At 45.1% G+C, this 17,983-nt stretch overlaps 25 non-coding genes across 25 annotated transcripts; 12 read left to right on the top strand and 13 right to left on the bottom strand.

Moving 5' to 3' along the window:
• Positions 1 to 336: 336 nt before the first annotated feature.
• On the bottom strand, positions 337 to 455 carry LOC146608942 (5S ribosomal RNA). The gene has a single exon (XR_014905210.1). It is a non-coding gene; the product is annotated as a 5S ribosomal RNA (ribosomal RNA).
• Positions 456 to 815: 360 nt separating this feature from the next.
• On the top strand, positions 816 to 934 carry LOC146608941 (5S ribosomal RNA). Its single transcript, XR_014905255.1, has one exon. It is a non-coding gene; the product is annotated as a 5S ribosomal RNA (ribosomal RNA).
• An 846-nt stretch (positions 935 to 1,780) lies between these two features.
• LOC146608940 (5S ribosomal RNA) lies at positions 1,781 to 1,899 on the bottom strand. Its single transcript, XR_014905208.1, has one exon. It is a non-coding gene; the product is annotated as a 5S ribosomal RNA (ribosomal RNA).
• A 360-nt stretch (positions 1,900 to 2,259) lies between these two features.
• LOC146608939 (5S ribosomal RNA) lies at positions 2,260 to 2,378 on the top strand. Its single transcript, XR_014905165.1, has one exon. It is a non-coding gene; the product is annotated as a 5S ribosomal RNA (ribosomal RNA).
• Positions 2,379 to 3,224: 846 nt separating this feature from the next.
• LOC146608938 (5S ribosomal RNA) lies at positions 3,225 to 3,343 on the bottom strand. Its single transcript, XR_014905207.1, has one exon. It is a non-coding gene; the product is annotated as a 5S ribosomal RNA (ribosomal RNA).
• A 360-nt stretch (positions 3,344 to 3,703) lies between these two features.
• Positions 3,704 to 3,822, top strand: LOC146608937 (5S ribosomal RNA). Its single transcript, XR_014905164.1, has one exon. It is a non-coding gene; the product is annotated as a 5S ribosomal RNA (ribosomal RNA).
• Positions 3,823 to 4,668: 846 nt separating this feature from the next.
• On the bottom strand, positions 4,669 to 4,787 carry LOC146608936 (5S ribosomal RNA). Its single transcript, XR_014905206.1, has one exon. It is a non-coding gene; the product is annotated as a 5S ribosomal RNA (ribosomal RNA).
• A 360-nt stretch (positions 4,788 to 5,147) lies between these two features.
• Positions 5,148 to 5,266, top strand: LOC146608935 (5S ribosomal RNA). The gene has a single exon (XR_014905254.1). It is a non-coding gene; the product is annotated as a 5S ribosomal RNA (ribosomal RNA).
• Positions 5,267 to 6,112: 846 nt separating this feature from the next.
• Positions 6,113 to 6,231, bottom strand: LOC146608934 (5S ribosomal RNA). The gene has a single exon (XR_014905205.1). It is a non-coding gene; the product is annotated as a 5S ribosomal RNA (ribosomal RNA).
• A 360-nt stretch (positions 6,232 to 6,591) lies between these two features.
• On the top strand, positions 6,592 to 6,710 carry LOC146608933 (5S ribosomal RNA). The gene has a single exon (XR_014905253.1). It is a non-coding gene; the product is annotated as a 5S ribosomal RNA (ribosomal RNA).
• An 846-nt stretch (positions 6,711 to 7,556) lies between these two features.
• On the bottom strand, positions 7,557 to 7,675 carry LOC146608932 (5S ribosomal RNA). Its single transcript, XR_014905204.1, has one exon. It is a non-coding gene; the product is annotated as a 5S ribosomal RNA (ribosomal RNA).
• A 360-nt stretch (positions 7,676 to 8,035) lies between these two features.
• Positions 8,036 to 8,154, top strand: LOC146608931 (5S ribosomal RNA). Its single transcript, XR_014905252.1, has one exon. It is a non-coding gene; the product is annotated as a 5S ribosomal RNA (ribosomal RNA).
• Positions 8,155 to 9,000: 846 nt separating this feature from the next.
• On the bottom strand, positions 9,001 to 9,119 carry LOC146608930 (5S ribosomal RNA). The gene has a single exon (XR_014905203.1). It is a non-coding gene; the product is annotated as a 5S ribosomal RNA (ribosomal RNA).
• A 360-nt stretch (positions 9,120 to 9,479) lies between these two features.
• LOC146608929 (5S ribosomal RNA) lies at positions 9,480 to 9,598 on the top strand. The gene has a single exon (XR_014905163.1). It is a non-coding gene; the product is annotated as a 5S ribosomal RNA (ribosomal RNA).
• An 846-nt stretch (positions 9,599 to 10,444) lies between these two features.
• Positions 10,445 to 10,563, bottom strand: LOC146608928 (5S ribosomal RNA). The gene has a single exon (XR_014905202.1). It is a non-coding gene; the product is annotated as a 5S ribosomal RNA (ribosomal RNA).
• Positions 10,564 to 10,923: 360 nt separating this feature from the next.
• LOC146608927 (5S ribosomal RNA) lies at positions 10,924 to 11,042 on the top strand. The gene has a single exon (XR_014905251.1). It is a non-coding gene; the product is annotated as a 5S ribosomal RNA (ribosomal RNA).
• Positions 11,043 to 11,888: 846 nt separating this feature from the next.
• On the bottom strand, positions 11,889 to 12,007 carry LOC146608926 (5S ribosomal RNA). The gene has a single exon (XR_014905201.1). It is a non-coding gene; the product is annotated as a 5S ribosomal RNA (ribosomal RNA).
• A 360-nt stretch (positions 12,008 to 12,367) lies between these two features.
• LOC146608925 (5S ribosomal RNA) lies at positions 12,368 to 12,486 on the top strand. The gene has a single exon (XR_014905162.1). It is a non-coding gene; the product is annotated as a 5S ribosomal RNA (ribosomal RNA).
• Positions 12,487 to 13,332: 846 nt separating this feature from the next.
• Positions 13,333 to 13,451, bottom strand: LOC146608924 (5S ribosomal RNA). The gene has a single exon (XR_014905200.1). It is a non-coding gene; the product is annotated as a 5S ribosomal RNA (ribosomal RNA).
• Positions 13,452 to 13,811: 360 nt separating this feature from the next.
• On the top strand, positions 13,812 to 13,930 carry LOC146608923 (5S ribosomal RNA). Its single transcript, XR_014905250.1, has one exon. It is a non-coding gene; the product is annotated as a 5S ribosomal RNA (ribosomal RNA).
• Positions 13,931 to 14,776: 846 nt separating this feature from the next.
• Positions 14,777 to 14,895, bottom strand: LOC146608922 (5S ribosomal RNA). The gene has a single exon (XR_014905199.1). It is a non-coding gene; the product is annotated as a 5S ribosomal RNA (ribosomal RNA).
• Positions 14,896 to 15,255: 360 nt separating this feature from the next.
• Positions 15,256 to 15,374, top strand: LOC146608921 (5S ribosomal RNA). Its single transcript, XR_014905161.1, has one exon. It is a non-coding gene; the product is annotated as a 5S ribosomal RNA (ribosomal RNA).
• Positions 15,375 to 16,220: 846 nt separating this feature from the next.
• LOC146608920 (5S ribosomal RNA) lies at positions 16,221 to 16,339 on the bottom strand. The gene has a single exon (XR_014905197.1). It is a non-coding gene; the product is annotated as a 5S ribosomal RNA (ribosomal RNA).
• Positions 16,340 to 16,699: 360 nt separating this feature from the next.
• LOC146608919 (5S ribosomal RNA) lies at positions 16,700 to 16,818 on the top strand. The gene has a single exon (XR_014905160.1). It is a non-coding gene; the product is annotated as a 5S ribosomal RNA (ribosomal RNA).
• Positions 16,819 to 17,664: 846 nt separating this feature from the next.
• Positions 17,665 to 17,783, bottom strand: LOC146608918 (5S ribosomal RNA). Its single transcript, XR_014905196.1, has one exon. It is a non-coding gene; the product is annotated as a 5S ribosomal RNA (ribosomal RNA).
• Positions 17,784 to 17,983: the final 200 nt, after the last annotated feature.

The following is a 17,983-nucleotide window of genomic DNA, read 5'->3' as shown; positions in this document are numbered from 1 at the left end:
ACCCATTTATTGGGATTTAAAAAACAATTTAGAGTGAAGGATATTGATTAGTTTCTACTTTTTTTAATAGCTGCACATGACAACACAGTTATAATGCATACTTAATGCTGCAATATTCACGTCATAAACAATTGTGAGTCTTTGCACAAAAACATCTACAGGTGCTCTGTGCATGTACAGTGATATTGATGTAACGCTTGAAGAATTTGACATTACTACATGAGCGGAAGAGCTCTTTGCGCAACACTCACTAACCATCCTATTGGAAAATGAGCTTAAAGAGTGCCTCACATCCGTTTCAACATTTAAACTGTCATTTGTGTGTTGAAGTGCAAAAGCTTACGGCACCTGGTATTCCCAGGGGGTCTCCCATCCAAGTACTGACCAGGCCCGACCCAGCTTGGCTTCCGAGATCAGACGAGATCGGGCGTGTTCAGGGTGGCGTGGCCGTAAGCGAGGGACTGCTTCACAAACAGCCTCTTTATACATGCTGTGATGACACAGTCATGCTTACGTTTTTTTAATGTCCTGTATATAAGTTGAATTGTCCAAAGCACAAAAATGTTGCACTTCCAAATGGTCCTAACACACTGTGTGCTCTGTGTCACTTTAACACTGTGCTGTGAGAAACGAACATGTGTTATTATGGTGACGTTACCGCGGGAAAAGCATTTTTGCAGCTCAGCGTTGAAGCTGCAGTTCGCAAAAAAGGTTTGCATGTTTTCCCTGTAACATGTGAAGCTTAGCACAATACTATATTTTAAAGTGCGTGACATTTGCCAAGTATAAAAGGTCTTTTATAGCGGGCTTCTCTCGCTTACGGCCATACCACCCTGAACACGCCCGATCTCGTCTGATCTCGGAAGCTAAGCAGGGTCGGGCCTGGTCAGTACTTGGATGGGAGACCGCCTGGGAATACCAGGTGCTGTAAGCTTTTGCACTTCCACACACAAACTGCAGAGGGCGCCGCTGCTCACTCAGTGGAGGCAGCTTCAGGAAAAGCTTCATGACAACGCTCCTCATTGCATTTCGCTTTTGTGCAAAACAAAAAAACAACAACAACCAAATATTTAGGAAATACACAAACTTATTTATTCTGTAAATGTACAAAATCTCTGTGGCTAGTCCGTCTGGCCTCAGTCGAGAGGAACTTGTTAACCTTGTAGTTTGCAGCGGGCGCAGTGTCAGCCTGACACCCATGTGCAACCAGTTTGAACTCTTATTGGCTGCCGACTGCGGTCCCGAAGAGTACTGAATAAATGCGCATCAGTGTGCTACCCTGAGCAGGGAACACGATATCATGGAGTTTCTAACACGGAGCAAGGTGAAGGTGACGCTACTATGCAGGACCGCCCCTGCTTAGCTTCAGAGATCAGATGAGAACAGGCTGGTATGGCCATAAGTGAGAGGCTTCCTCGACAACGGGGTTCATGTAGATACTGTAACCCATTTATTGGGATTTAAAAAACAATTTAGAGTGAAGGATATTGATTAGTTTCTACTTTTTTTAATAGCTGCACATGACAACACAGTTATAATGCATACTTAATGCTGCAATATTCACGTCATAAACAATTGTGAGTCTTTGCACAAAAACATCTACAGGTGCTCTGTGCATGTACAGTGATATTGATGTAACGCTTGAAGAATTTGACATTACTACATGAGCGGAAGAGCTCTTTGCGCAACACTCACTAACCATCCTATTGGAAAATGAGCTTAAAGAGTGCCTCACATCCGTTTCAACATTTAAACTGTCATTTGTGTGTTGAAGTGCAAAAGCTTACGGCACCTGGTATTCCCAGGGGGTCTCCCATCCAAGTACTGACCAGGCCCGACCCAGCTTGGCTTCCGAGATCAGACGAGATCGGGCGTGTTCAGGGTGGCGTGGCCGTAAGCGAGGGACTGCTTCACAAACAGCCTCTTTATACATGCTGTGATGACACAGTCATGCTTACGTTTTTTTAATGTCCTGTATATAAGTTGAATTGTCCAAAGCACAAAAATGTTGCACTTCCAAATGGTCCTAACACACTGTGTGCTCTGTGTCACTTTAACACTGTGCTGTGAGAAACGAAAATGTGTTATTATGGTGACGTTACCGCGGGAAAAGCATTTTTGCAGCTCAGCGTTGAAGCTGCAGTTCGCAAAAAAGGTTTGCATGTTTTCCCTGTAACATGTGAAGCTTAGCACAATACTATATTTTAAAGTGCGTGACATTTGCCAAGTATAAAAGGTCTTTTATAGCGGGCTTCTCTCGCTTACGGCCATACCACCCTGAACACGCCCGATCTCGTCTGATCTCGGAAGCTAAGCAGGGTCGGCCCTGGTCAGTACTTGGATGGGAGACCGCCTGGGAATACCAGGTGCTGTAAGCTTTTGCACTTCCACACACAAACTGCAGAGGGCGCCGCTGCTCACTCAGTGGAGGCAGCTTCAGGAAAAGCTTCATGACAACGCTCCTCATTGCATTTCGCTTTTGTGCAAAACAAAAAAACAACAACAACCAAATATTTAGGAAATACACAAACTTATTTATTCTGTAAATGTACAAAATCTCTGTGGCTAGTCCGTCTGGCCTCAGTCGAGAGGAACTTGTTAACCTTGTAGTTTGCAGCGGGCGCAGTGTCAGCCTGACACCCATGTGCAACCAGTTTGAACTCTTATTGGCTGCCGACTGCGGTCCCGAAGAGTACTGAATAAATGCGCATCAGTGTGCTACCCTGAGCAGGGAACACGATATCATGGAGTTTCTAACACGGAGCAAGGTGAAGGTGACGCTACTATGCAGGACCGCCCCTGCTTAGCTTCAGAGATCAGATGAGAACAGGCTGGTATGGCCATAAGTGAGAGGCTTCCTCGACAACGGGGTTCATGTAGATACTGTAACCCATTTATTGGGATTTAAAAAACAATTTAGAGTGAAGGATATTGATTAGTTTCTACTTTTTTTAATAGCTGCACATGACAACACAGTTATAATGCATACTTAATGCTGCAATATTCACGTCATAAACAATTGTGAGTCTTTGCACAAAAACATCTACAGGTGCTCTGTGCATGTACAGTGATATTGATGTAACGCTTGAAGAATTTGACATTACTACATGAGCGGAAGAGCTCTTTGCGCAACACTCACTAACCATCCTATTGGAAAATGAGCTTAAAGAGTGCCTCACATCCGTTTCAACATTTAAACTGTCATTTGTGTGTTGAAGTGCAAAAGCTTACGGCACCTGGTATTCCCAGGGGGTCTCCCATCCAAGTACTGACCAGGCCCGACCCAGCTTGGCTTCCGAGATCAGACGAGATCGGGCGTGTTCAGGGTGGCGTGGCCGTAAGCGAGGGACTGCTTCACAAACAGCCTCTTTATACATGCTGTGATGACACAGTCATGCTTACGTTTTTTTAATGTCCTGTATATAAGTTGAATTGTCCAAAGCACAAAAATGTTGCACTTCCAAATGGTCCTAACACACTGTGTGCTCTGTGTCACTTTAACACTGTGCTGTGAGAAACGAAAATGTGTTATTATGGTGACGTTACCGCGGGAAAAGCATTTTTGCAGCTCAGCGTTGAAGCTGCAGTTCGCAAAAAAGGTTTGCATGTTTTCCCTGTAACATGTGAAGCTTAGCACAATACTATATTTTAAAGTGCGTGACATTTGCCAAGTATAAAAGGTCTTTTATAGCGGGCTTCTCTCGCTTACGGCCATACCACCCTGAACACGCCCGATCTCGTCTGATCTCGGAAGCTAAGCAGGGTCGGCCCTGGTCAGTACTTGGATGGGAGACCGCCTGGGAATACCAGGTGCTGTAAGCTTTTGCACTTCCACACACAAACTGCAGAGGGCGCCGCTGCTCACTCAGTGGAGGCAGCTTCAGGAAAAGCTTCATGACAACGCTCCTCATTGCATTTCGCTTTTGTGCAAAACAAAAAAACAACAACAACCAAATATTTAGGAAATACACAAACTTATTTATTCTGTAAATGTACAAAATCTCTGTGGCTAGTCCGTCTGGCCTCAGTCGAGAGGAACTTGTTAACCTTGTAGTTTGCAGCGGGCGCAGTGTCAGCCTGACACCCATGTGCAACCAGTTTGAACTCTTATTGGCTGCCGACTGCGGTCCCGAAGAGTACTGAATAAATGCGCATCAGTGTGCTACCCTGAGCAGGGAACACGATATCATGGAGTTTCTAACACGGAGCAAGGTGAAGGTGACGCTACTATGCAGGACCGCCCCTGCTTAGCTTCAGAGATCAGATGAGAACAGGCTGGTATGGCCATAAGTGAGAGGCTTCCTCGACAACGGGGGTCATGTACATACTGTAACCCATTTATTGGGATTTAAAAAACAATTTAGAGTGAAGGATATTGATTAGTTTCTACTTTTTTTAATAGCTGCACATGACAACACAGTTATAATGCATACTTAATGCTGCAATATTCACGTCATAAACAATTGTGAGTCTTTGCACAAAAACATCTACAGTTGCTCTGTGCATGTACAGTGATATTGATGTAACGCTTGAAGAATTTGACATTACTAGATGAGCGGAAGAGCTCTTTGCGCAACACTCACTAACCATCCTATTGGAAAATGAGCTTAAAGAGTGCCTCACATCCGTTTCAACATTTAAACTGTCATTTGTGTGTTGAAGTGCAAAAGCTTACGGCACCTGGTATTCCCAGGGGGTCTCCCATCCAAGTACTGACCAGGCCCGACCCAGCTTGGCTTCCGAGATCAGACGAGATCGGGCGTGTTCAGGGTGGCGTGGCCGTAAGCGAGGGACTGCTTCACAAACAGCCTCTTTATACATGCTGTGATGACACAGTCATGCTTACGTTTTTTTAATGTCCTGTATATAAGTTGAATTGTCCAAAGCACAAAAATGTTGCACTTCCAAATGGTCCTAACACACTGTGTGCTCTGTGTCACTTTAACACTGTGCTGTGAGAAACGAACATGTGTTATTATGGTGACGTTACCGCGGGAAAAGCATTTTTGCAGCTCAGCGTTGAAGCTGCAGTTCGCAAAAAAGGTTTGCATGTTTTCCCTGTAACATGTGAAGCTTAGCACAATACTATATTTTAAAGTGCGTGACATTTGCCAAGTATAAAAGGTCTTTTATAGCGGGCTTCTCTCGCTTACGGCCATACCACCCTGAACACGCCCGATCTCGTCTGATCTCGGAAGCTAAGCAGGGTCGGGCCTGGTCAGTACTTGGATGGGAGACCGCCTGGGAATACCAGGTGCTGTAAGCTTTTGCACTTCCACACACAAACTGCAGAGGGCGCCGCTGCTCACTCAGTGGAGGCAGCTTCAGGAAAAGCTTCATGACAACGCTCCTCATTGCATTTCGCTTTTGTGCAAAACAAAAAAACAACAACAACCAAATATTTAGGAAATACACAAACTTATTTATTCTGTAAATGTACAAAATCTCTGTGGCTAGTCCGTCTGGCCTCAGTCGAGAGGAACTTGTTAACCTTGTAGTTTGCAGCGGGCGCAGTGTCAGCCTGACACCCATGTGCAACCAGTTTGAACTCTTATTGGCTGCCGACTGCGGTCCCGAAGAGTACTGAATAAATGCGCATCAGTGTGCTACCCTGAGCAGGGAACACGATAGCATGGAGTTTCTAACACGGAGCAAGGTGAAGGTGACGCTACTATGCAGGACCGCCCCTGCTTAGCTTCAGAGATCAGATGAGAACAGGCTGGTATGGCCATAAGTGAGAGGCTTCCTCGACAACGGGGTTCATGTAGATACTGTAACCCATTTATTGGGATTTAAAAAACAATTTAGAGTGAAGGATATTGATTAGTTTCTACTTTTTTTAATAGCTGCACATGACAACACAGTTATAATGCATACTTAATGCTGCAATATTCACGTCATAAACAATTGTGAGTCTTTGCACAAAAACATCTACAGGTGCTCTGTGCATGTACAGTGATATTGATGTAACGCTTGAAGAATTTGACATTACTACATGAGCGGAAGAGCTCTTTGCGCAACACTCACTAACCATCCTATTGGAAAATGAGCTTAAAGAGTGCCTCACATCCGTTTCAACATTTAAACTGTCATTTGTGTGTTGAAGTGCAAAAGCTTACGGCACCTGGTATTCCCAGGGGGTCTCCCATCCAAGTACTGACCAGGCCCGACCCAGCTTGGCTTCCGAGATCAGACGAGATCGGGCGTGTTCAGGGTGGCGTGGCCGTAAGCGAGGGACTGCTTCACAAACAGCCTCTTTATACATGCTGTGATGACACAGTCATGCTTACGTTTTTTTAATGTCCTGTATATAAGTTGAATTGTCCAAAGCACAAAAATGTTGCACTTCCAAATGGTCCTAACACACTGTGTGCTCTGTGTCACTTTAACACTGTGCTGTGAGAAACGAACATGTGTTATTATGGTGACGTTACCGCGGGAAAAGCATTTTTGCAGCTCAGCGTTGAAGCTGCAGTTCGCAAAAAAGGTTTGCATGTTTTCCCTGTAACATGTGAAGCTTAGCACAATACTATATTTTAAAGTGCGTGACATTTGCCAAGTATAAAAGGTCTTTTATAGCGGGCTTCTCTCGCTTACGGCCATACCACCCTGAACACGCCCGATCTCGTCTGATCTCGGAAGCTAAGCAGGGTCGGGCCTGGTCAGTACTTGGATGGGAGACCGCCTGGGAATACCAGGTGCTGTAAGCTTTTGCACTTCCACACACAAACTGCAGAGGGCGCCGCTGCTCACTCAGTGGAGGCAGCTTCAGGAAAAGCTTCATGACAACGCTCCTCATTGCATTTCGCTTTTGTGCAAAACAAAAAAACAACAACAACCAAATATTTAGGAAATACACAAACTTATTTATTCTGTAAATGTACAAAATCTCTGTGGCTAGTCCGTCTGGCCTCAGTCGAGAGGAACTTGTTAACCTTGTAGTTTGCAGCGGGCGCAGTGTCAGCCTGACACCCATGTGCAACCAGTTTGAACTCTTATTGGCTGCCGACTGCGGTCCCGAAGAGTACTGAATAAATGCGCATCAGTGTGCTACCCTGAGCAGGGAACACGATATCATGGAGTTTCTAACACGGAGCAAGGTGAAGGTGACGCTACTATGCAGGACCGCCCCTGCTTAGCTTCAGAGATCAGATGAGAACAGGCTGGTATGGCCATAAGTGAGAGGCTTCCTCGACAACGGGGGTCATGTACATACTGTAACCCATTTATTGGGATTTAAAAAACAATTTAGAGTGAAGGATATTGATTAGTTTCTACTTTTTTTAATAGCTGCACATGACAACACAGTTATAATGCATACTTAATGCTGCAATATTCACGTCATAAACAATTGTGAGTCTTTGCACAAAAACATCTACAGGTGCTCTGTGCATGTACAGTGATATTGATGTAACGCTTGAAGAATTTGACATTACTACATGAGCGGAAGAGCTCTTTGCGCAACACTCACTAACCATCCTATTGGAAAATGAGCTTAAAGAGTGCCTCACATCCGTTTCAACATTTAAACTGTCATTTGTGTGTTGAAGTGCAAAAGCTTACGGCACCTGGTATTCCCAGGGGGTCTCCCATCCAAGTACTGACCAGGCCCGACCCAGCTTGGCTTCCGAGATCAGACGAGATCGGGCGTGTTCAGGGTGGCGTGGCCGTAAGCGAGGGACTGCTTCACAAACAGCCTCTTTATACATGCTGTGATGACACAGTCATGCTTACGTTTTTTTAATGTCCTGTATATAAGTTGAATTGTCCAAAGCACAAAAATGTTGCACTTCCAAATGGTCCTAACACACTGTGTGCTCTGTGTCACTTTAACACTGTGCTGTGAGAAACGAACATGTGTTATTATGGTGACGTTACCGCGGGAAAAGCATTTTTGCAGCTCAGCGTTGAAGCTGCAGTTCGCAAAAAAGGTTTGCATGTTTTCCCTGTAACATGTGAAGCTTAGCACAATACTATATTTTAAAGTGCGTGACATTTGCCAAGTATAAAAGGTCTTTTATAGCGGGCTTCTCTCGCTTACGGCCATACCACCCTGAACACGCCCGATCTCGTCTGATCTCGGAAGCTAAGCAGGGTCGGGCCTGGTCAGTACTTGGATGGGAGACCGCCTGGGAATACCAGGTGCTGTAAGCTTTTGCACTTCCACACACAAACTGCAGAGGGCGCCGCTGCTCACTCAGTGGAGGCAGCTTCAGGAAAAGCTTCATGACAACGCTCCTCATTGCATTTCGCTTTTGTGCAAAACAAAAAAACAACAACAACCAAATATTTAGGAAATACACAAACTTATTTATTCTGTAAATGTACAAAATCTCTGTGGCTAGTCCGTCTGGCCTCAGTCGAGAGGAACTTGTTAACCTTGTAGTTTGCAGCGGGCGCAGTGTCAACCTGACACCCATGTGCAACCAGTTTGAACTCTTATTGGCTGCCGACTGCGGTCCCGAAGAGTACTGAATAAATGCGCATCAGTGTGCTACCCTGAGCAGGGAACACGATATCATGGAGTTTCTAACACGGAGCAAGGTGAAGGTGACGCTACTATGCAGGACCGCCCCTGCTCAGCTTCAGAGATCAGATGAGAACAGGCTGGTATGGCCATAAGTGTGAGGCTTCCTCGACAACGGGGTTCATGTACATACTGTAACCCATTTATTGGGATTTAAAAAACAATTTAGAGTGAAGGATATTGATTAGTTTCTACTTTTTTTAATAGCTGCACATGACAACACAGTTATAATGCATACTTAATGCTGCAATATTCACGTCATAAACAATTGTGAGTCTTTGCACAAAAACATCTACAGTTGCTCTGTGCATGTACAGTGATATTGATGTAACGCTTGAAGAATTTGACATTACTACATGAGCGGAAGAGCTCTTTGCGCAACACTCACTAACCATCCTATTGGAAAATGAGCTTAAAGAGTGCCTCACATCCGTTTCAACATTTAAACTGTCATTTGTGTGTTGAAGTGCAAAAGCTTACGGCACCTGGTATTCCCAGGGGGTCTCCCATCCAAGTACTGACCAGGCCCGACCCAGCTTGGCTTCCGAGATCAGACGAGATCGGGCGTGTTCAGGGTGGCGTGGCCGTAAGCGAGGGACTGCTTCACAAACAGCCTCTTTATACATGCTGTGATGACACAGTCATGCTTACGTTTTTTTAATGTCCTGTATATAAGTTGAATTGTCCAAAGCACAAAAATGTTGCACTTCCAAATGGTCCTAACACACTGTGTGCTCTGTGTCACTTTAACACTGTGCTGTGAGAAACGAACATGTGTTATTATGGTGACGTTACCGCGGGAAAAGCATTTTTGCAGCTCAGCGTTGAAGCTGCAGTTCGCAAAAAAGGTTTGCATGTTTTCCCTGTAACATGTGAAGCTTAGCACAATACTATATTTTAAAGTGCGTGACATTTGCCAAGTATAAAAGGTCTTTTATAGCGGGCTTCTCTCGCTTACGGCCATACCACCCTGAACACGCCCGATCTCGTCTGATCTCGGAAGCTAAGCAGGGTCGGCCCTGGTCAGTACTTGGATGGGAGACCGCCTGGGAATACCAGGTGCTGTAAGCTTTTGCACTTCCACACACAAACTGCAGAGGGCGCCGCTGCTCACTCAGTGGAGGCAGCTTCAGGAAAAGCTTCATGACAACGCTCCTCATTGCATTTCGCTTTTGTGCAAAACAAAAAAACAACAACAACCAAATATTTAGGAAATACACAAACTTATTTATTCTGTAAATGTACAAAATCTCTGTGGCTAGTCCGTCTGGCCTCAGTCGAGAGGAACTTGTTAACCTTGTAGTTTGCAGCGGGCGCAGTGTCAGCCTGACACCCATGTGCAACCAGTTTGAACTCTTATTGGCTGCCGACTGCGGTCCCGAAGAGTACTGAATAAATGCGCATCAGTGTGCTACCCTGAGCAGGGAACACGATAGCATGGAGTTTCTAACACGGAGCAAGGTGAAGGTGACGCTACTATGCAGGACCGCCCCTGCTTAGCTTCAGAGATCAGATGAGAACAGGCTGGTATGGCCATAAGTGAGAGGCTTCCTCGACAACGGGGTTCATGTAGATACTGTAACCCATTTATTGGGATTTAAAAAACAATTTAGAGTGAAGGATATTGATTAGTTTCTACTTTTTTTAATAGCTGCACATGACAACACAGTTATAATGCATACTTAATGCTGCAATATTCACGTCATAAACAATTGTGAGTCTTTGCACAAAAACATCTACAGGTGCTCTGTGCATGTACAGTGATATTGATGTAACGCTTGAAGAATTTGACATTACTACATGAGCGGAAGAGCTCTTTGCGCAACACTCACTAACCATCCTATTGGAAAATGAGCTTAAAGAGTGCCTCACATCCGTTTCAACATTTAAACTGTCATTTGTGTGTTGAAGTGCAAAAGCTTACGGCACCTGGTATTCCCAGGGGGTCTCCCATCCAAGTACTGACCAGGCCCGACCCAGCTTGGCTTCCGAGATCAGACGAGATCGGGCGTGTTCAGGGTGGCGTGGCCGTAAGCGAGGGACTGCTTCACAAACAGCCTCTTTATACATGCTGTGATGACACAGTCATGCTTACGTTTTTTTAATGTCCTGTATATAAGTTGAATTGTCCAAAGCACAAAAATGTTGCACTTCCAAATGGTCCTAACACACTGTGTGCTCTGTGTCACTTTAACACTGTGCTGTGAGAAACGAACATGTGTTATTATGGTGACGTTACCGCGGGAAAAGCATTTTTGCAGCTCAGCGTTGAAGCTGCAGTTCGCAAAAAAGGTTTGCATGTTTTCCCTGTAACATGTGAAGCTTAGCACAATACTATATTTTAAAGTGCGTGACATTTGCCAAGTATAAAAGGTCTTTTATAGCGGGCTTCTCTCGCTTACGGCCATACCACCCTGAACACGCCCGATCTCGTCTGATCTCGGAAGCTAAGCAGGGTCGGGCCTGGTCAGTACTTGGATGGGAGACCGCCTGGGAATACCAGGTGCTGTAAGCTTTTGCACTTCCACACACAAACTGCAGAGGGCGCCGCTGCTCACTCAGTGGAGGCAGCTTCAGGAAAAGCTTCATGACAACGCTCCTCATTGCATTTCGCTTTTGTGCAAAACAAAAAAACAACAACAACCAAATATTTAGGAAATACACAAACTTATTTATTCTGTAAATGTACAAAATCTCTGTGGCTAGTCCGTCTGGCCTCAGTCGAGAGGAACTTGTTAACCTTGTAGTTTGCAGCGGGCGCAGTGTCAGCCTGACACCCATGTGCAACCAGTTTGAACTCTTATTGGCTGCCGACTGCGGTCCCGAAGAGTACTGAATAAATGCGCATCAGTGTGCTACCCTGAGCAGGGAACACGATATCATGGAGTTTCTAACACGGAGCAAGGTGAAGGTGACGCTACTATGCAGGACCGCCCCTGCTTAGCTTCAGAGATCAGATGAGAACAGGCTGGTATGGCCATAAGTGAGAGGCTTCCTCGACAACGGGGGTCATGTACATACTGTAACCCATTTATTGGGATTTAAAAAACAATTTAGAGTGAAGGATATTGATTAGTTTCTACTTTTTTTAATAGCTGCACATGACAACACAGTTATAATGCATACTTAATGCTGCAATATTCACGTCATAAACAATTGTGAGTCTTTGCACAAAAACATCTACAGGTGCTCTGTGCATGTACAGTGATATTGATGTAACGCTTGAAGAATTTGACATTACTACATGAGCGGAAGAGCTCTTTGCGCAACACTCACTAACCATCCTATTGGAAAATGAGCTTAAAGAGTGCCTCACATCCGTTTCAACATTTAAACTGTCATTTGTGTGTTGAAGTGCAAAAGCTTACGGCACCTGGTATTCCCAGGGGGTCTCCCATCCAAGTACTGACCAGGCCCGACCCAGCTTGGCTTCCGAGATCAGACGAGATCGGGCGTGTTCAGGGTGGCGTGGCCGTAAGCGAGGGACTGCTTCACAAACAGCCTCTTTATACATGCTGTGATGACACAGTCATGCTTACGTTTTTTTAATGTCCTGTATATAAGTTGAATTGTCCAAAGCACAAAAATGTTGCACTTCCAAATGGTCCTAACACACTGTGTGCTCTGTGTCACTTTAACACTGTGCTGTGAGAAACGAACATGTGTTATTATGGTGACGTTACCGCGGGAAAAGCATTTTTGCAGCTCAGCGTTGAAGCTGCAGTTCGCAAAAAAGGTTTGCATGTTTTCCCTGTAACATGTGAAGCTTAGCACAATACTATATTTTAAAGTGCGTGACATTTGCCAAGTATAAAAGGTCTTTTATAGCGGGCTTCTCTCGCTTACGGCCATACCACCCTGAACACGCCCGATCTCGTCTGATCTCGGAAGCTAAGCAGGGTCGGCCCTGGTCAGTACTTGGATGGGAGACCGCCTGGGAATACCAGGTGCTGTAAGCTTTTGCACTTCCACACACAAACTGCAGAGGGCGCCGCTGCTCACTCAGTGGAGGCAGCTTCAGGAAAAGCTTCATGACAACGCTCCTCATTGCATTTCGCTTTTGTGCAAAACAAAAAAACAACAACAACCAAATATTTAGGAAATACACAAACTTATTTATTCTGTAAATGTACAAAATCTCTGTGGCTAGTCCGTCTGGCCTCAGTCGAGAGGAACTTGTTAACCTTGTAGTTTGCAGCGGGCGCAGTGTCAGCCTGACACCCATGTGCAACCAGTTTGAACTCTTATTGGCTGCCGACTGCGGTCCCGAAGAGTACTGAATAAATGCGCATCAGTGTGCTACCCTGAGCAGGGAACACGATATCATGGAGTTTCTAACACGGAGCAAGGTGAAGGTGACGCTACTATGCAGGACCGCCCCTGCTTAGCTTCAGAGATCAGATGAGAACAGGCTGGTATGGCCATAAGTGAGAGGCTTCCTCGACAACGGGGGTCATGTACATACTGTAACCCATTTATTGGGATTTAAAAAACAATTTAGAGTGAAGGATATTGATTAGTTTCTACTTTTTTTAATAGCTGCACATGACAACACAGTTATAATGCATACTTAATGCTGCAATATTCACGTCATAAACAATTGTGAGTCTTTGCACAAAAACATCTACAGGTGCTCTGTGCATGTACAGTGATATTGATGTAACGCTTGAAGAATTTGACATTACTACATGAGCGGAAGAGCTCTTTGCGCAACACTCACTAACCATCCTATTGGAAAATGAGCTTAAAGAGTGCCTCACATCCGTTTCAACATTTAAACTGTCATTTGTGTGTTGAAGTGCAAAAGCTTACGGCACCTGGTATTCCCAGGGGGTCTCCCATCCAAGTACTGACCAGGCCCGACCCAGCTTGGCTTCCGAGATCAGACGAGATCGGGCGTGTTCAGGGTGGCGTGGCCGTAAGCGAGGGACTGCTTCACAAACAGCCTCTTTATACATGCTGTGATGACACAGTCATGCTTACGTTTTTTTAATGTCCTGTATATAAGTTGAATTGTCCAAAGCACAAAAATGTTGCACTTCCAAATGGTCCTAACACACTGTGTGCTCTGTGTCACTTTAACACTGTGCTGTGAGAAACGAACATGTGTTATTATGGTGACGTTACCGCGGGAAAAGCATTTTTGCAGCTCAGCGTTGAAGCTGCAGTTCGCAAAAAAGGTTTGCATGTTTTCCCTGTAACATGTGAAGCTTAGCACAATACTATATTTTAAAGTGCGTGACATTTGCCAAGTATAAAAGGTCTTTTATAGCGGGCTTCTCTCGCTTACGGCCATACCACCCTGAACACGCCCGATCTCGTCTGATCTCGGAAGCTAAGCAGGGTCGGGCCTGGTCAGTACTTGGATGGGAGACCGCCTGGGAATACCAGGTGCTGTAAGCTTTTGCACTTCCACACACAAACTGCAGAGGGCGCCGCTGCTCACTCAGTGGAGGCAGCTTCAGGAAAAGCTTCATGACAACGCTCCTCATTGCATTTCGCTTTTGTGCAAAACAAAAAAACAACAACAACCAAATATTTAGGAAATACACAAACTTATTTATTCTGTAAATGTACAAAATCTCTGTGGCTAGTCCGTCTGGCCTCAGTCGAGAGGAACTTGTTAACCTTGTAGTTTGCAGCGGGCGCAGTGTCAACCTGACACCCATGTGCAACCAGTTTGAACTCTTATTGGCTGCCGACTGCGGTCCCGAAGAGTACTGAATAAATGCGCATCAGTGTGCTACCCTGAGCAGGGAACACGATATCATGGAGTTTCTAACACGGAGCAAGGTGAAGGTGACGCTACTATGCAGGACCGCCCCTGCTCAGCTTCAGAGATCAGATGAGAACAGGCTGGTATGGCCATAAGTGTGAGGCTTCCTCGACAACGGGGTTCATGTACATACTGTAACCCATTTATTGGGATTTAAAAAACAATTTAGAGTGAAGGATATTGATTAGTTTCTACTTTTTTTAATAGCTGCACATGACAACACAGTTATAATGCATACTTAATGCTGCAATATTCACGTCATAAACAATTGTGAGTCTTTGCACAAAAACATCTACAGTTGCTCTGTGCATGTACAGTGATATTGATGTAACGCTTGAAGAATTTGACATTACTACATGAGCGGAAGAGCTCTTTGCGCAACACTCACTAACCATCCTATTGGAAAATGAGCTTAAAGAGTGCCTCACATCCGTTTCAACATTTAAACTGTCATTTGTGTGTTGAAGTGCAAAAGCTTACGGCACCTGGTATTCCCAGGGGGTCTCCCATCCAAGTACTGACCAGGCCCGACCCAGCTTGGCTTCCGAGATCAGACGAGATCGGGCGTGTTCAGGGTGGCGTGGCCGTAAGCGAGGGACTGCTTCACAAACAGCCTCTTTATACATGCTGTGATGACACAGTCATGCTTACGTTTTTTTAATGTCCTGTATATAAGTTGAATTGTCCAAAGCACAAAAATGTTGCACTTCCAAATGGTCCTAACACACTGTGTGCTCTGTGTCACTTTAACACTGTGCTGTGAGAAACGAACATGTGTTATTATGGTGACGTTACCGCGGGAAAAGCATTTTTGCAGCTCAGCGTTGAAGCTGCAGTTCGCAAAAAAGGTTTGCATGTTTTCCCTGTAACATGTGAAGCTTAGCACAATACTATATTTTAAAGTGCGTGACATTTGCCAAGTATAAAAGGTCTTTTATAGCGGGCTTCTCTCGCTTACGGCCATACCACCCTGAACACGCCCGATCTCGTCTGATCTCGGAAGCTAAGCAGGGTCGGCCCTGGTCAGTACTTGGATGGGAGACCGCCTGGGAATACCAGGTGCTGTAAGCTTTTGCACTTCCACACACAAACTGCAGAGGGCGCCGCTGCTCACTCAGTGGAGGCAGCTTCAGGAAAAGCTTCATGACAACGCTCCTCATTGCATTTCGCTTTTGTGCAAAACAAAAAAACAACAACAACCAAATATTTAGGAAATACACAAACTTATTTATTCTGTAAATGTACAAAATCTCTGTGGCTAGTCCGTCTGGCCTCAGTCGAGAGGAACTTGTTAACCTTGTAGTTTGCAGCGGGCGCAGTGTCAGCCTGACACCCATGTGCAACCAGTTTGAACTCTTATTGGCTGCCGACTGCGGTCCCGAAGAGTACTGAATAAATGCGCATCAGTGTGCTACCCTGAGCAGGGAACACGATATCATGGAGTTTCTAACACGGAGCAAGGTGAAGGTGACGCTACTATGCAGGACCGCCCCTGCTTAGCTTCAGAGATCAGATGAGAACAGGCTGGTATGGCCATAAGTGAGAGGCTTCCTCGACAACGGGGGTCATGTACATACTGTAACCCATTTATTGGGATTTAAAAAACAATTTAGAGTGAAGGATATTGATTAGTTTCTACTTTTTTTAATAGCTGCACATGACAACACAGTTATAATGCATACTTAATGCTGCAATATTCACGTCATAAACAATTGTGAGTCTTTGCACAAAAACATCTACAGTTGCTCTGTGCATGTACAGTGATATTGATGTAACGCTTGAAGAATTTGACATTACTAGATGAGCGGAAGAGCTCTTTGCGCAACACTCACTAACCATCCTATTGGAAAATGAGCTTAAAGAGTGCCTCACATCCGTTTCAACATTTAAACTGTCATTTGTGTGTTGAAGTGCAAAAGCTTACGGCACCTGGTATTCCCAGGGGGTCTCCCATCCAAGTACTGACCAGGCCCGACCCAGCTTGGCTTCCGAGATCAGACGAGATCGGGCGTGTTCAGGGTGGCGTGGCCGTAAGCGAGGGACTGCTTCACAAACAGCCTCTTTATACATGCTGTGATGACACAGTCATGCTTACGTTTTTTTAATGTCCTGTATATAAGTTGAATTGTCCAAAGCACAAAAATGTTGCACTTCCAAATGGTCCTAACACACTGTGTGCTCTGTGTCACTTTAACACTGTGCTGTGAGAAACGAACATGTGTTATTATGGTGACGTTACCGCGGGAAAAGCATTTTTGCAGCTCAGCGTTGAAGCTGCAGTTCGCAAAAAAGGTTTGCATGTTTTCCCTGTAACATGTGAAGCTTAGCACAATACTATATTTTAAAGTGCGTGACATTTGCCAAGTATAAAAGGTCTTTTATAGCGGGCTTCTCTCGCTTACGGCCATACCACCCTGAACACGCCCGATCTCGTCTGATCTCGGAAGCTAAGCAGGGTCGGCCCTGGTCAGTACTTGGATGGGAGACCGCCTGGGAATACCAGGTGCTGTAAGCTTTTGCACTTCCACACACAAACTGCAGAGGGCGCCGCTGCTCACTCAGTGGAGGCAGCTTCAGGAAAAGCTTCATGACAACGCTCCTCATTGCATTTCGCTTTTGTGCAAAACAAAAAAACAACAACAACCAAATATTTAGGAAATACACAAACTTATTTATTCTGTAAATGTACAAAATCTCTGTGGCTAGTCCGTCTGGCCTCAGTCGAGAGGAACTTGTTAACCTTGTAGTTTGCAGCGGGCGCAGTGTCAGCCTGACACCCATGTGCAACCAGTTTGAACTCTTATTGGCTGCCGACTGCGGTCCCGAAGAGTACTGAATAAATGCGCATCAGTGTGCTACCCTGAGCAGGGAACACGATATCATGGAGTTTCTAACACGGAGCAAGGTGAAGGTGACGCTACTATGCAGGACCGCCCCTGCTTAGCTTCAGAGATCAGATGAGAACAGGCTGGTATGGCCATAAGTGAGAGGCTTCCTCGACAACGGGGGTCATGTACATACTGTAACCCATTTATTGGGATTTAAAAAACAATTTAGAGTGAAGGATATTGATTAGTTTCTACTTTTTTTAATAGCTGCACATGGCAACACAGTTATAATGCATACTTAATGCTGCAATATTCACGTCATAAACAATTGTGAGTCTTTGCACAAAAACATCTACAGTTGCTCTGTGCATGTACAGTGATATTGATGTAACGCTTGAAGAATTTGACATTACTACATGAGCGGAAGAGCTCTTTGCGCAACACTCACTAACCATCCTATTGGAAAATGAGCTTAAAGAGTGCCTCACATCCGTTTCAACATTTAAACTGTCATTTGTGTGTTGAAGTGCAAAAGCTTACGGCACCTGGTATTCCCAGGGGGTCTCCCATCCAAGTACTGACCAGGCCCGACCCAGCTTGGCTTCCGAGATCAGACGAGATCGGGCGTGTTCAGGGTGGCGTGGCCGTAAGCGAGGGACTGCTTCACAAACAGCCTCTTTATACATGCTGTGATGACACAGTCATGCTTACGTTTTTTTAATGTCCTGTATATAAGTTGAATTGTCCAAAGCACAAAAATGTTGCACTTCCAAATGGTCCTAACACACTGTGTGCTCTGTGTCACTTTAACACTGTGCTGTGAGAAACGAACATGTGTTATTATGGTGACGT

This window comes from Diplotaxodon limnothrissa, linkage group LG23 (assembly GCF_057381915.1).
Source record: "Diplotaxodon limnothrissa isolate DT_005_m linkage group LG23, D_limnothrissa_male_GT1.1, whole genome shotgun sequence".
NCBI classification, from domain to species: Eukaryota; Metazoa; Chordata; class Actinopteri; order Cichliformes; family Cichlidae; genus Diplotaxodon; species Diplotaxodon limnothrissa.
Note: the sequence above shows the minus strand (reverse complement) of the source record. Positions and strands in the feature narration are given on the sequence as shown.